This window comes from Ambystoma mexicanum, chromosome 12, assembly GCF_040938575.1.
Source record: "Ambystoma mexicanum isolate Mex_15411 chromosome 12, UKY_AmexF1_1, whole genome shotgun sequence".
Classification (NCBI taxonomy): domain Eukaryota; kingdom Metazoa; phylum Chordata; class Amphibia; order Caudata; family Ambystomatidae; genus Ambystoma; species Ambystoma mexicanum.
This window is the reverse complement of record NC_090936.1, coordinates 1007772062-1007788902: the sequence shown is the minus strand read 5'-3', so window position 1 is coordinate 1007788902 and position 16841 is coordinate 1007772062. Positions and strand designations below refer to the sequence as shown.

Here is a 16841-nt window from a genome sequence, read left to right as displayed (position 1 = left end):
TGGAAATAAAGGAAGTCACATCAATAGCTCTTGGAAAGAAGACTTGCTGCATTTCAGCCTCTCTGGGTAATCCGGGTTATATTATTTTCCCTGCGTCTCTTTTGGGCTTCAACTTCCTTGAATTTCTTAGGGATGTGTCAATCGTGAGGGCAATGTCTGTCCCTGGGTAGTTGGATTGTTGTCTATTTTCTGCATGCGTGGGAACTCTCAGGGTCTGACCGTGAGTCTAGGGATATGCTAAGATATCTCTGGAGCAGGGAACTTTCTGGATCAGACTCATGAATAATATGATGGACAGCGCCATCTTCCAATAGGGAACTCATAAATATTATGATGGACAGCGCCACCTTCCAATAGGGAGCACCTAAATAATATGATGGACAGTGCCATCTTCCAATAGGTGATGGACAGCGCCATCTTCCAATAGGGAACTCTCAGGGTGAGAGCCTGAGTCTTAGGATAAGCTGTGACACCCCAGTAGCTGGGAAGTCTCAAGCTCTGACCATACCTGCCTAACCTCTGGGTTTTCCCCAGAGACTCTGGGTTTTTAGCCTCTTCTCCTGGTCTCCGGGGAAGACCCTGGAGTCTCCAGGTTTTTGTGGGTGGGACCAAAAAAAATGCAGACTTGAGCAAAATAAACGTAGAATACTGCTTTCAATGGTATGATAGCTTATTTATAACGTGCTTAATACCCAGAGGTTTCTAAGCGCAGACCCAGGGATCGTACCGGTGTTGCATCGTATCGTCTTGCTTCTAAGGCGAGCATGTTGCTGCTGGCTATCCTCATCCGGTGTTGAAAGCAGTATTACCGCGTTTATTTTGCTTAAGCTTTCAATCTTTTTGGCCAGTTTGCCTTATGTTTAAGTCACCCTAAATTGAAGGGCGACTAAAACATAAGGCAAACTGGACAAAAATAATGAAAGCTTTAGCACAGTAAAAGCTGTAACACTGCTATCAATATGGTGTCATTAATGACACCGGATTGAAAGCAGTATTCTGCGTTTCTTATTTTTTCAGCTTTCATTCTTTTTGGCAGTTTGCCAGAGCTCAAGTCGAGGGTACCCACAGGTGGACTGAGTCCACCCACTTTTTTCAGAGGGTGGACTCCGTCCCCATCTAAAGTGAGAAACATTGACGGTCCTCTTTGAATTCATAAATTAAAGTCAACCTCAGTGATTGAGCCACAGCCATCATTTTTGCATGCTGGACACCTCACCACTGCACTATATAAGCCAATGGAAAACAACAAACAACTAAGGTGACATGTCCAAATTCGGTACTGCAAGTTCCAGGGAAAACCTTTGTATTGGTTCTTGGAGTTTAAAACATGCACACATTTTAACGTTTTCAAAAACACTATTTGAAGAACACATCTTCTCTTGGTTTTGTGTGTGTATTGCTTTTATGGGAGGCGAATGCCATTCACCCTGTGCAATTTGGGTGGTTCTGAATGGCCAATTCAATAACATTTATTGCATTCCACTGTTTAGTGCAAACTGCACATTTTGACATGTGGGGCGGGGCATCTGTGTGGAGCCGTGTGCAAAAGGGCAGAGTCTTGTGTGTCTGTGGGCGGGCTATGCATCTCAGGGTTTTAGATTTTTTAAATGTAGGCAGGTGTGGCTCTGACTGTATCTCTGCAGTTGCCATTTTGGATCCATATTGTGGAAATCTTTGCATGGGAGATCGAGGTGACTCGCCTGAATCTAAGGCTTGACTGTGGAACTCTTACACTCTTCCTCGTGGCTCGGCAACCTTTACCTCTCCAGAGTTCTTCTGGTCTACACCTCTCATCCGTCCTAGCCAGCAGAGACAACAGTGAAGAATCATGGGAGTCGTAGTCCGAAACATCTGGAGAGCCACAGGTTGCAGACCACTGTTCTAATTGAATGCCACGGTGGGGTAAAAGCTTGTAGCATGACTACCCCTAGCTTTCCTCTGCAATGCCTCTTTCTACTGTCAGCACCTTAAGGCGTCCCCAGGCATGCAGTAACCCCAGACTAGGTTCCTAATCAGACCTCCAGCACTGCACGGGATCTCCGTAATCTGGTGGGATCTGCAATATGATCCCTGTGGAATGGGCGGATTTCTGATGATTATACCTGACTTTCCTGAGCCAGGAACAAAAGGCGGAGCCCAGTGAAATCAGTGCAGCAATGGCCGACGCTATGTCCACTATGGTGCAAGGGACCGGAGAGCACCACTGTGCATATGAGCACGCGAGGGTGATCACTACAGGGTAATGTCCGGCTGTGGTGCTGGGCACTAGAATTCTGACATATTTTGTGTACCCATGCCCGAAACCATACACATGTGGTGACTCCCTGGTCCACTCCTGTTTTGGACAGAGCTAGGAATTGCATGAAAGAGCACAACTGTGAGGATGCGCAAGAAGTTGCACACTTCCCAGGAATTACAACTCCTGCATGAGATTGTTAGTCTCATCCCAAATCTTAGGGGCTTCCTTCCATACCAGCCCCATAATCATATAATATTGTACCCACCACCACACAATTGATAACTATCAGAACGCTATCAGAACGTTTTCAGACAGTGCCAAACTATGAGTGGCCACTAGATGTCACTACCTACCCGTACCTCGCTACTCTCATCTACTTTAATGGATCCTCGTGAGTTCTTCACGGAGTTCCAGGTGATCAGCCGGACTCCACATGCGATGAATGCTGTTGCTCTAGTCTATGGGGTCTTGCAGTGTTATGCTGTATCATGGTGTAATGTTTGTATACTGTGCCAAATCACCCCTGTATTCGTTTCAAAGCACCCAGCTCATCCGTGGGTTGATGTAAAGCTGGCTTTTCTATTTGCCGGCCCACTTGGCACTTTGGGTCCTGGAAACACACCCCTGGAGCTATGTGCTAGAGCAGGGGGAGCAGAGCAGAGGTTGCTACATGGCGGGGCTGCTGCCTGCATGTGCATGTGCACGAGTGCTTTGCGTGTACCAGGGACAGTTGCGTTGCTAGGGGGGGGGGGGGGGGGGTAAGGGGGCTATAGCCCCTGATCTTTTGGTTGTAGTCCCGGATAGCCCCCAGTTCCAACAGTACCAACATCAGCTTAGCCCAGAGTCTTTTCCAGACCTAGCAACTCCCCTGGGTTGGAGTCCGCCCACCCTGTTAAACCTACGATCCTAAATAGGTTCTTACATGTGCTGATCTAAACTCCTGGTAAGATAACTCAGGGGGTTATATGGTTCTCCTGTAGAGATGTGTGTGTTATGGGTTGGAATCCCTACCATTGACTAATAGTAACACACAGTTAAAGCGCTACCAACCAGAAATGTCTTTGGTGGAATGCGCTTCACTGAACACATATTGTATAATTTCCCCTTTCGGCTACAGATCTTTCACCCCCATTAACTGAACACATCCATGTGGTCCCGGCCTGGCAGTGAGTACTGTGCTGTGTGATTTCTAACGTAAGTACCTACTAAAGCATTAAGGCACGTGGGAACAGCAAAAGAACAGCCTAGTGTGGAGCCTGCAGTCTGTGGGCCTCATTACACGGTAGGCAGTAAGGGTTTACCGGTACCGGTATTTTACCGGCACCAGTAAATCCTTACCGCCTTACTACGAGGTCCCTTTGCGGGTTGGGGAATTTAAGGCCTGCTTTTTGCAGGCGTTAAAAATCCAACCCGCAAAGGGACCAGGGAGCTAATTACGGTACCGCAATTTGCGGTACCGTAATTAGCGCCTTCCCCATTCCCATTACGCACTATGGGGCAAAAATGGGAAAGGGGAAGGAGGAATTACCGCCTTCCCAACCTTGGAATAGGGCGGTAATTCCCCTTTCCTCCAAGGCGGTGCCGGTAAATTACCGGCATGAACCATGGCGCTAATAGCTAATAGCGCCATGGTTTACCGCCTACCGTGTAATGAGGCCCTGTCTCTGTCCAGATGTTTTGGACCAAGACTGCCATCATCCCTCCCTATTGATAATGTAGTCCAATACACCTGGAGAGCCAAAGATAGCAGACCCCTGGCCTTGGGCATTGTTCTGAGAGGAAGCCAGAAAGCCATGTGATTAGAAATTGATTGTAGATCGCTCACAGCATGACTTGCTTCTTGGGGCTTTTGGCAATTTTTGAATTTTATTTTAATTGGTTATTTAGAAAGCACTGAGTGCCCAGAGGTTTCTAAGCACAGACCCAGGGATCGAACCTGTGTTGCTCCACGTCGTCTTGCTTCCAAGGCAGGCTTGTTGCCCCTGCACTATCCTCCTGAGACTCCCGAGAATCCACAGTGGTGCCTCCCAGGTGTCTTTGTAGAACAAATAAGTCTTCAGTTTTTCCCTGAAAGAGATCAGTCTTCTGTGTACTGGGAAGTTATTCCAGAGGCGGGGAGCAGTTGCAGTAATTTGTTATAAGGAAGGATAGCTCAGGGGCAACGCTCTGGTCTTGTAAACAACACTACACAGAGCAATGGGTGCGCTATGCAGTCGTGGTACTGTGATTAGAAGCAGGAGGCTGGCATGAAGTGCAATATAACAAACCAATATATTTGTTTTCATTGGTTCCACTTAGTTTTGGACACCGCTGTCGGGAGCGGCACTCGGTTCTGTTGGGTCGGTTTTGGGAGATTTTTCCTAGGTTTGCACTCTTGTGTGCATGAGATGCAAAGTCCATGATCTTGAGAGAGATCCTGACCTGCCCCAGGGTGTTATCGTTTACATTTGGGTGGAGACTGGTCGGTCTTTCCTTGAGCAAAAGTTGAGGCTCCCTTGGTGCTCTGGAGTGCGAGCCCTTTTGATCTAATAGACAAGGGGGCCTTCCCTGAGGCAGAGAGAACTGCCTTTCGTTACTCGTGCTCATGTTATGTTATTTCACTTGTTAAGCTACCACTGGGAGGTTTTCGGTAGGTACATAGCATAGGAGTCCTTTTTGGAGTTTCATAAGAAGCTGATTGGACCATGTACCTGACCTGCACTGAACAGCACAGGGAGCCGATTGTCTGTAACGGATAGAACATCTGTGGTGTTTGGGACTTTGATAGGCTGCCACTGCCGGGTGCGGAAGGGGCGGGTGTGGTTGCATTGAGCTCCCTGGGGTCTTCGTTGGATCCTGAGTTCAATTGCACATCTCACCAAGGCTTGGGAAGAGTTGGGGAGTAGCTCAAGTCTGAGGACGCTTCCCACAATCCTCCTACGACTGCCCAGTGCTGAGGGGATGTCAGGATCGTGGGTGCTGCCCCCTTCCCTTAGCCCCCACACATGACTATGGAGAGGGCCACTGGACCTTCTTGACCTCAGAAGTGACCCGAGGGTGAGGGACTCTAACCAAATGCGGTGTGAATTGATGCCACAGGATCTGAATTTAAATTGAAATGTGCATGTTTCACTTTAAGACGTCTTTCCCAACTCAAGATGGTGCACAGGACAAACAAGCATTCCTCAGGTGAACAGGTTTTCCTAAAACATTGCTGGCTACATAGAAAAGGTATGCATTTCTAGGTCTTAGAATGTGTACAAGACATGCCCTGCGCGGCCGAATAGCAACAGTTTAGAGCCACTCATGATCTTGTAGCTAAGCTGGCCATACAGCGGGCCTCCTGGGTTCGAGTGAGGTCAGCAAATTATTTTATTTATTTTTAATTCATTGAAAACACACAGTAGGGTGGCGTCCGCCATCTGAAAAAAGTGCACAGACGCTGTCCACCCGCGTGTTCCCTTGACTTATGCCCTGGTCCGGGAAGACCTCATTCTCAGCACTCTGAGTCACCCCCGAGCTGAAAACACAAAATGCGTCGACTAATGACATGTGCTGATAATGAATACAGGACACTTAATCACATTAGTTACTAACCACACTTGATCCTTGTTCATTTTGTTAATCGTTGTGATACTTCCGATTGAGCACATTAGTTATGCCATTAGATATATGTTAGTGTGTTTTTTTAACGTTGTTATATTACTGTGAATACACTTTGTATTATCAGTTCTCTAGATTGCTGCCTGATCTAAAACGACAGAGAGATCTGTACCTCATTCCTTCTGTTGGTCACTACCATTACCCGATTGTGTTAAAGGGTGGGGTAGCCTGCACTCACCTGTGTATGTTTTTCAATTGAGCAGTCCCTCATGAGTCAGGCCCCATAACAAAAAAGAGTGTCCTTACCCATATTGTACATAATTCTACTCCAGCCAAAGGTCAGGAGAGAGACACAGTGAGTTCGGCACCCCCCACCTCCCGCCGGGATGCCCAGTACATAAACCATTCAAGGCTGTCTACAGAGTCAGCACATGAATTCATGAGCTCAATTTCTAACTCGGTTGGAAGGCACCACAGTAGTGCACGAGAGCACTGTGATACATCCTTGTGAATGGGCAGAGCGATGCCCCTCCCCCCAGGCAAAATTAAGAACTCCTAGAAACTGTTTTGGAAAAAGAAGGTTAGTTTAAACGTTTTCTGAAGGAAATATATCTAGTTCCAGCTGGAATTCGCGTTGGGGGAAACAGGCAGCTGCTTATCCATCAGGAAGCCAGCTGTTCAAAAGAACTGAGATTGGACCAAACCTCTCTTGCCCCAAAGGGATAATTTTTTTTCCTTTTGCTTTGAGTGGGACTATTGCTAAACTGTGAATGGATTGAAAATTAAAAACCAGCGACTTGGCCCTTTAAACCTGTTCTTCAGGGGGTGGGGATAGGAGTGCCACTCAGGAATGCCCTCTTTTGCCCTCTGTGAGTAACTCCTACCTGGGGGCTCTCTTCACCACTTAGACACCATTGGCTGACACACATCCAGTAAGCCTCAGTCAAGTTTAGCAACTTTATTGCACTGTCATTTCACACATATTTAAAAAGCTGTGCCTCTGCAAATGTGGACTCCCACAATCCGTCACAATTGGCTATGCTGGTTAGGGCTCATGGGAGTTTTAGTCCAAAACATCTGGAGAGCCAAAGATTGCAGACCCTGCCCTACAACCGCCGTGCCTCATCATGTAGGGCTCAGATACACCCTTCATCATAAGTAGCACCCCTTGTACCGAACCAGCTAAGAGTGCCAATGAGACATAACCTTCTAGCGATTCTGAGTGCACTCTGGAGCTCTTACATGTTTGTGAAAATAGTTATTCTTTTCATGCTCACCAGAACCATCCAAGGTAGTCAAAAATCTTGGAATGCTAATGGACAATGAGGTGATACTAGAAGCACAAGTCATCGCAGTAGTTAAAAAATGCGTCTTCCACCTACACGCGATCAAGGAGATACTTATCCTTCACATACAGAACACTCAATATAATCTCTCTTGTCATGTCAAGAACAGACTACGCCAGCAGCATCTACCTCAAAATGCCAGAATACCTTTTGAGTAAGGTACAACGAATACAGAATGCAGCTGCAAGATGACTCCTTAAACTCACTAGGAAAGAATGCATCACACCCACGCTAAGAATGCTGAATTGGCTACCGGTCAGAAAATGAATCTTCTTCAAAACTCTCTGCACAACCCACAGAGCGATCCACAGCTAAGGAGTGGAATCCATACAGGAGAAAATCTCCATCTACAAACCAACACGAACACTAAGATCTGCCAATGGCATTTGCATCGAACGGAAACAATACTCAAAATAAAAATGAGGGGGATCAGCATTCTCCTGCATAGCAGTCAATCTCTGGAACTCCCTTCCAAAGGAAATACGAACAATAGAGGAACACCTGCATTTCAGGAAATGGTTACAAACATGGCTCTTTAACACTCAAGCTGAAGGACATTTCAGAGGAGCAGCAAACTACAGCCACCACAAAGCAAGAGCAATGATACTGGACCTTCCGACATGAACCCGAACCCAACAAGAATAAGACTAAGCCAAAGGGCTAACTCATCGCAAAGCAACCTAGACAACTGCGACTAACCCTAATTATAGCTCTCTCTTACACTCTCCATGGCCACCACTAAAACGACAGAAACCTCTGTCACATAACATCCAAACTACAGACACTCTACCAACTCTCCATAACACTCGACACACATCTGAAACACCCGCATACATACCTATAAATACATACCTACATACATACATACATACCTACATACATACATACCCGCATACGCCCACAAAACAACACACAAATGCCAATCTACCAAAATCATACCGGCACACAGTGATCGTTTTTTTCGAACTGAAGCTAACAACAGCACATCAAATCATTCTTGTGCTTTTCCCTCTCAACTCTACTAGCAATCCCAACCTCCTTCCTTTTCAGATCCACCTGAGTGCCTGTAGACCACGAGAAATGGCATTGGTGCATGGTACAAGTCCCAATAACATAACATAACATAACACAACATACCTAATGCACACTTTACTTTGAGATAATATGGTCTTCCTTGATTTACTTTGAATGTGCTCTGAAGCCACCCGTGTCATGTAGCACGCTACAAATTTGAAAATAATACATACATAAACACTACTGGTGTGCATGTCTTTCCTTTGATAGTATGTTGCCTAGAACCTCACCCATATTACTTGGACCATCTGATTGCACAAGTTGGGGCAGATGTCCATTGGATCACCCAATATGGTGGCTATCGGTTATCAAGAGATCCCTTACTGAACTCGACCATTTGTTCATCATTAACACTATTTGACTATGGTTGCCAAACCATTTTTGGATTGACCACTCCTGGGGAAGGTAGCTTTGGAGGGTTCTCTTGCCTGCCACCAAGACACCCTCATAGCATTACCATGTACTATGGGTATATTAACAGAGTATGGGGCTCTGCATGGGGACATGTTTGGACAGTTTGGGGAGCTTGGTGCCCAACAAAGAGATGGCTTGAAGAATTTGGAGAACTTAGGGACGCTGGACACTTTTTCTACATCGGGTGCAACAACCTGCGGAGCTATACTATGAGTTCGATGGTGACACGTTTGTTGATTGGTATTAGGTGCCCCTATTACCAGAATCACACTTAACTCAGTGTCAACAGAATGAGTTGCAGGACATCATGTTCACAATATGTATAAGCATGACTAGGTAACTGGGCACTTATCATCCATTTTGCGCTGTGAATATGACTTTCTCACTCTACAGCGAAGTGAACATCAATGTGATCCATTAGTGTGGATCTTCAATACTTTGTTTTTTTGTTGTGGCAGATTTTTGGCACAAATCCCAATTTCCGATGTTTTTTATGGACATGGTAAACGGTGGATAAGATGCACTGCGGTAAATATTGGTTCACAAATATTCCATGCTTTGTGTGTATCCTTCCAGCAGCAAAGTAGTACCAGCGAAAATGGGTGTACTGTCTTGGTAATATTAAGGCAATAAATGGCAAATGGAGAATGTGCAGCAAATGCATACACAAAAGCCCAAACTATTGGCTTTGTCAACAAACGTTGTATTCTTTTTTTAACCATCAAAACCCAGTTAAAGGTTGAATAATACTGGATGCTACCTGGAGAGAGGGTGTCAGATGTACAATCCTATTAAAGGTGGGGCAGATCGCTACCTCTGTGTAGTTTGGAGCCTGGCCGCATTTCTCGCAGCACTCTAAAATGCTTTTATCTTGCCTCTGCACCGAGGCTGAGAAAAAATATATATCTCAGACTTTGCGGGGATGATACAGAAGTAGTAGGTTAGACCGAGTCAGGGCAGCGCGAGTAGGTTGGCACATCAGCATGCCAGGATCGGGCCTCATCGCAGGCTCAGCTGTGACCGGCAGAATTTGACTGCTTTACTGCCCTCTAGGATACAGGTTCAGAGGTATTAATATATCTTTGGTGGTATTCCAAGTATATACCATCTGCAGTAACTACCCAGGGATTACAAACTGCTTTGTAACTGGAAAATCTGCCAATTATTACGTCCACTCCAGGGGAAGAGGCGTACTGAGCAGCGGGGGGGGGGGTTAGGGGGGGTAGGGATGCAAGATGCCCCCCATGGCTCTTTTAAGAGCCAGACCAGGACATTTGTCAGTGGGACACCTCTCCTTCAATGAGAGTGCCCAACAGGGGTGGACTAGGAACCAAAAGGCCCTGGAAATCATTTTCAAAGTGGCCCCATATTAACCCTTTTCCTATGATAACATTTGGAAACACCTACATGAAAAGAGGCCCAAGGTTCAGAGGCCTAGGTAATTCTCCAGAGTTCCTGTTAGAAAAGATTTCTCTGACTGCAATTTTCCCTCCATATTGAGGACCCCACAAACTTTTTGCTTTTTGCTATCCTAACCTTACTTTCTCCATTGGAGCTCAGACAGCTGCACTGAACTTTTGCTCACTTGTTATGGGAAAACTAACTCGTCCTTCAGACTGTCAGTACTGGGAAGCTATGTTTCCCTTAATCTTTTACTTTGTTGCCATTTCTTGGTAACTTTTTATCAGTGCACAAAGTAAATTACTGTACTTTGCACTGAGGTCTTTTTGTTTTATGGCCCTAGACACCCTCTACAGAATTTGTGCATTTACCGTGGATGGCTCCAGTCTGTGGCCAGTGCCGAAAAAGGCCATGCCATGAAGTCTTTTGTTCTTTCCTTCAGCCATCGTGTCCCTCGGCCTTCCCCCAGGTTGGGCTGACCTGGGAATTCTTATTTGGGCATGCAGAGCCAGCGAAAACCACATCTTTCAAAGGCTCCTCCTGCATGTCACGTGTGCTAGTGCCCAGCAAGAGGGTTGGGACTGTCTGGTCCCAATCCACACTACTGTTGCCAGGATGTTTGGTGTGCATAAATACATGAGGACCACCGTGGACAATGATTGGACTACGACTGGTGTGCATGCAAGGGAGTAGATCTTATATTGGTTGTCCAGATTCGATCAAGCACCGAACTTTAGCTAAGAGAAGAGGCCCTGCATCCATTCCAGGTTGATCTACAGTGGTCCATACCGAACTACAGAAGGAGCCAAGTATTCTGTGAGCGAAAGCAGACCTGAGGTCCCGTCGGAGATGAGCTGAAAGGTTTGTCACCCTGAGCCCGCTACCATCCCGTCGGACACCTGCTTTGTTCTTGAACTTAGAAGGCCTGCAAATTCGCTTCAACCCATTTGAGTAGTGGGAACAGCTACGCTCAGCGTCTCCTGATGTCTCGCCAAAAGAGCCTCTTCCGAAGTGTTCGAGGGCCAACCAGTGAACTGACCAGCTCTGTCCTGGGACATCGTGAGGGAGCGCTGCTGTTTCGAGTTGGGACATGAAACTTTGGGGATCTTTAGCTTGTGGTCCTCGTCACTTTCCAGCCAACTTTCATAGACCTAGCTCCTCTGGGTCACAATTTAGGAGAGTGCCTCATGCTGCAAGCCTTCGTGGTCCCTGCATCACTGCGTTGTGGTAACGGTCACTGAGGGTGACGTTCCTGCCTTCTCTGCTGTGCACAGACTCCTGCAGCTCACGAATTTTCTTTCTCCTCCCATCGTGGTCAGAGTTGTGGCTACTGTCCCATCCCGCAGCACCTGAGAGCAGGAATCGAGACGTAAGGGTGTCATTTTTTGACCTCAGGCAACCTCGACTAAACTGGCAAAATATGATCTGGATTGGAGGTAGGGGTGGTGAGTACTTGCATAATTTACCGGTGGCCTCTTGCTCAGCCATTTTTTTTCATGCACAAGGGTTCCTTGGGATCTTCTTATTGGCTGGGGTAGCCCACGCTCCCTGGCCTGTTCCAAAAGTCAGAACCTGCTCTGTTCGTGAGGACAGACCCTTCCCTGGTGATGGGAACTTCTTGTACCCTCTTCAGGACCCTTACCTAATTGTCCCAGCATCTTGAAAATGTTCTGTCTTTTCTTTACGCACAACCAAGCGTTTTTACACACCTCTTGTACATTGAAGTATGATGAAAGAACCCAGAAATGAAACTGCGCCCAATGTATTTTTAGAAAAGTGCCCTTCCTGATGACACGTGTTTCGGTCTCCCTTGAGACCTTTCTCAAATCAGGGCTTGTTTCCTTAAGTGCCCCTAATAGGTTAGCAAACTTGTCTGCTCATCAGTACCTAGAGTCAAAGGAACCACGCGATTCAACGCTTTAATGCAAGCACAAGGGATCTGACCCGAGTACTGATGAGCAGACAAGTTTGCTAACCCCCCTCTCGGCTGTACTCCTCCACCATTCCTCAAGGAGGCAGGGGTGGCCGTCCCCGGTGTGGGCACTTACGGCCCTCCCTGGGGAACACATATAAGGCAGGGGGGACTGGACCATAGCCTCTTTTCCAGTCCCCCCTGCGTCTGCTTGCATTCACAGTAATTTGTTAAACGGGCCTATATTGGCTGAAATTAACAATACATATGGTGATCCATTCTTGTATGAAATTTTTAGTTTAATTAAGAAACAATGCTGGGTGATGCCACTTCTGTTTGGTCAAAGGGTGAAAGGGGTCATGGGCACAAGGATACGGTCGCAGTAATGACTTATATGGGCAACTTTAACGGCATGGTTCTTAAGGGTAGGGCTGCGTGAACAAATACAGTATATGAGGGGGTACCCCATGATGAAGTAACCCATGGTGAGGTAACTCATCAAACTAGCCCACACTGGCCAAAAGGGCCCACTTGGGACACCTAATGTGTGACTTTAACAGCGTACGTATGTAAAAATAAAAGATTGATTAAATAAAGGTAGGACCGGATACATTGGGCCTCATTACACGGTAGGCGGTGAGCCATGGCGCTATTAGCGCCATGGCTCATGCCGGTAAAATACCGGCACCGCCTTGGCGGAAAGGGGATTTACCGCCCCATTCCAAGGTTGGAGGGGCGGTAAATCCCCTTTCCGCCATTGCCCTTCCCCATTCCCATTTCTGCCCCATAGGGCTCTATGGGAATGGGGAAGGCGCTAATTACGCCACCGCAATTTTGCGGTGCCGTAATTAGCTCCGAGGTCCCTTAGCAGGTTGGATTTTAACGCCTGCAAGAAGCAGGCGTTAAATCCTCCAACACGCAAAGGGACCTCGTAGTACGGCGGTAAGGGTTAACGGTCACCGTTGCCATTAACGGTGACCGTTAACCCTTACCGCCGTCCGTGTAATGAGGCCCATTGAGGGGTAATGAGTAACTTTGGGGAGTAAAATCAAGGGTTATGGTTAACAATCATATGCAGCAAGACAGGGGCAGCAGATTATGCCAGGTGCTAGCAACCACCAATGCAAATCACATTATCAGTCAACTGGACAAAAGCACCTTTGCATATGGGAAATATCCATTTGTAGATCAGTATAAAAACGTGCCTATTTTCTGAAACACAGGCATGCTCGAAAACAGGTGGCAAAATGCTTTGGTTTTAGTGGTTTTTACTATGGGTGTACCGAAATTCGGCTTCGAGTAATTATTCGGCCGAATTCTGGCTGAAATTAACTATTCGGCTAATTAATTAATTATTACTCGAAGCCGAATAGGTTCCCCTTTGCGTTTTGTCAACTCTCCTCTGTCCCGATTTCCTCTGCCTTTGCTTTTTGTACATTGGCGGAAGAAGAACCCACTGCCAATGATGTTCTGAAAGGCAGTTTACTTTCAGTTAGCACTGGAAGAAGGCACGCTGTTGCGTATTGAGGGCGGAAACCCAGGAGGTCCCAGCCCATCCAATTATAGCACAGGGAGCGAGCGAGCGTTCCGTCTGTGGCACTTTGGCTCTCGAGATTCAGCCGTGTCTGGGGTTAATGGCCACTTAAATAATGGTGTGTGCACCAGAGGCCCCCCTTTAGCCTCCGTAGACCAACAAAACTCTTGGTACATCGAGGTAAGCACCAAACAGTCATGCGCATCAGAAAAACAGCTGATAGAAAAAGCTGTACAGTACAGAGCGAGAGGAGTTCTGTGGATGTTATTTCAACAATGGAATGCGTCGCTGGCTGCTTCCCTTTTTGCTTTCTGTGGCACAGATGAGGAGTTGGGGCAGGGGAGGTGTACCAGCGAAGAGGTGGGAAAGTTAAAGGGGGGCCGCCTGTCACATATTCAAATCATTTCCCAAACTGCATGACAATGTGTGCATGCTGGGGGCTCATGGGGTTGGGGAGGGAGTAGCCTCTGAATTCTTGTCCAGACATACCGGGGGCGGGGCCTGCAGCTGTCTCCCAGGCTCTCTGGTTTCACTGCCATTAACACTTCCATGGCAGCCGAGAGTAGCTATTATATTCCAAGGAGGCACCCTCTGGAGCAGGGAGGGCCTCCCGCTGTACCCAGGGCTCGGGCACTTTGTTGAGGAGCCATCGAATTCCCCAACGCAAAGACTGCTAGAGAGGAGCTCTAATGGCTTAAGAAAGCACAGCAGTGATGTGCTCTTTAATCCTATCCCTGGAGGACGGCACACTGCAATTCTTTCTCTTTCCTCTCTCTTTTATCTTTCTTTCTTTCTCTGTTTCTTTCTCTTTTTTCTTTCTTTCTTTCCTTCTGTGTCTTTCTTTCCTTCTGTTTCTTTCTCTTTCTTTCTTTCTCTTTCTTTCTCTTTCTTTCTCTGTTTCTTTCTATTTTTTCTTTCTTTCTTTCCTTCTCTGTTTCTTTCTCTCTTTGTTTCTTTCTCTGTTTCTTTCTTTCCTTCTCTGTGTCTTTCATTCCTTCTGTTTCTTTCTGTTTCTTTCTCTTTCTTTCTCTTTCTTTCTTTCTTTCTCTTTTTTCTTTCTTTCTTTCCTTCTCTGTTTCTTTCTCTCTTTGTTTCTTTGTTTCTTTCTTTCCTTCTCTGTGTCTTTCATTCCTTCTGTTTCTTTCTCTTTCTTTCATTCCTTCTGTTTATTTCTCTTTTTTCTTTCTTTATTTCTCTTCTTTCTTTTCTTTCTTTCTTTCTTTCTTTCTTTCTTTCTTTCTTTCTTTCTTTCTTTCTTTCTTTCTTTCTTTCTTTCTTTCTTTCTTTCTTTCTTTCTTTCTTTCTTTCTTCCTTCCTTCCTTTCTTTCTTTCTTTCTTCCTTTCTTTCTTTCTTTCTTTCTTTCTTTCTTTCTTTCTTTCTTTCTTTCTTTCTTTCTTTCTTTCTTTCTTTCTTTCTTTCTTTCTTCAGGGTCCTCCCCTTCTAAAGCTTAGTTACAAGCTTAGCTAGAGCTATGATCCATTTACAAGCATGTCTTGCACTGAAGCCCTGTAAAACAAGCATTGGCAAAGCCAACAGTTTTGGCTTGTTAGGCATACCTTGACACAGTGGTAATCTACTATTCGGTAACTATTCGGCTCCGGCAGAATACTTTGGTCTTCTATTCGGCATTCGGCCGAATAGGTACACCCCTAGTTTTTACGGTTGCGCTGACCTGCGAATAAAGATGACTCAGAGTGACAGGGAATTGTTTACTGCATGCTAGAAATTGTTTGCGTGATGGGGTTGTTCTGTATATAATTGTTTCAAAAAAAGGTAGGTGCAGGTATTGCAGGGAATGGGCGAGGGTTGTACAGCACAGCAAAGAGTCGTGTACATGTAATATGCCTTGGTTGCAACGGAAGCATTATTGCATGGGAGCTACACAAGGCTTGGCCTACTGTACGGGCAGTATGTTTTTCTGCGCTTCCGGTTGTATGCATGAGGCTGGCGCCATCCCGCGGTTTATGCTGCGAGCTGGGACTTTGCGGCTTTCTTGGGATCGCTGTAATGCAAGGCACGGGTGCCTTTGTGCTGCCATTGCTGATTGTTAGAAACAGGATGTTTAGTTTGAGAGGCATCAGTCTTTTTAGGTGGCAATAATTTGCATCGAGAATACAATAGTGCGTGTTTTAATTAAGGAACTGTATTTAACAATTAGTATATTGACACGAAACGGGGAGATGTTATGAGGGACATGGTTTACAGTGTCGTCAGGGGTTTTAATGGTGTTTTTCCCCAATTTTTGCCTACCGCCTTGTGCAGGCCACTGGGCCACAGGGCTCTTATTATGGATGTTCTCGGACGTATAGGGGGTTTGTTTCATATTTCAGACAACTAAAAAGGTTTAAGGGTGACGTTGGAAGGGGACAACGAGGTTTGCTACCAAGTGCACTAGAGCGGGTTGGGCACAGGGTTACAGTGGGTGCATGGCCATGGAATAGTGCCTGGCGGATCCCTTATGCTTATTTACAACCCGACAGAGCACAAATACCGCTTTTTCTCACTGTACCTTTCACATATGAGAAATATCCATTGGTCTATCTGTATATAAAAGCGCCTATTTTCTAAAAAAACAGGGGCATGCGTGAAAACAGGTGGCATCAGAGCAGTGGTGTTTCCTTTTCTTCCCTTTTGGGCCATAATATGTTGCAGGGAACAAGTTGGGTGTATGCTTTGGTACAGGGGGTGAGGATAATGATCGGCTGGAAGAAATGGGTGCTTGACGTACATGTAAGTAACATATTTATTGTTTTGTACCAACAAACAGGTTTAGGCCATCTGGAAAGAGTACTTGGTTCAAGGGAGCAAGGTACGGGGAACAGAGCACACTCAGCGGTAAGGTGGCCATGGTCTTTGGGAATTGCACTCCTTTAAAACAAACAAAGAAAGGCCTGGCAAGGGGCAATGCACACAGGCCAAAACAGTTGGCTTTGTCTATGCTTGTTTTAACAGGGCTTCAGCCATGTGCACCATTGGTGCTTGAAAAGGGAAATGGCTGTATGCAGACATCATGAATGACCAGGAAATTGAGGTCTGCACCAGCAGCTGGTGTTGCCAGGGGAACATACGGTTGATGGAGGGGCCAACTGGGGGACACTGATCTGCAGAGGTAGGATGCAAGTAACAGACGTGTGCTTATGTGTTATAGGATATGTGAATAATATGTGTACGACCGCCGCATTCTGGTCCCAGGAGTGTGTCCAGGAACGCGACAGAAAGATCCCAAAAGGTCTGGTAAGATGTGGGCACTCCCACAAGGACATGCCGTGGTAAGACTGGAGGGTGGCATAAAGGCAAGACACAATGTGGATTTACATGGGAAAACTGCGTCCTTGAAC

At 46.3% G+C, this 16841-nt stretch overlaps 1 protein-coding gene across 1 annotated transcript in view; it reads right to left on the bottom strand.

The window, feature by feature from the left end:
* Positions 1–16841, bottom strand: part of LOC138514202 (D(4) dopamine receptor-like) — a 206649-nt gene that overhangs the window by 143722 nt on the left and 46086 nt on the right. The window lies entirely within an intron of this gene.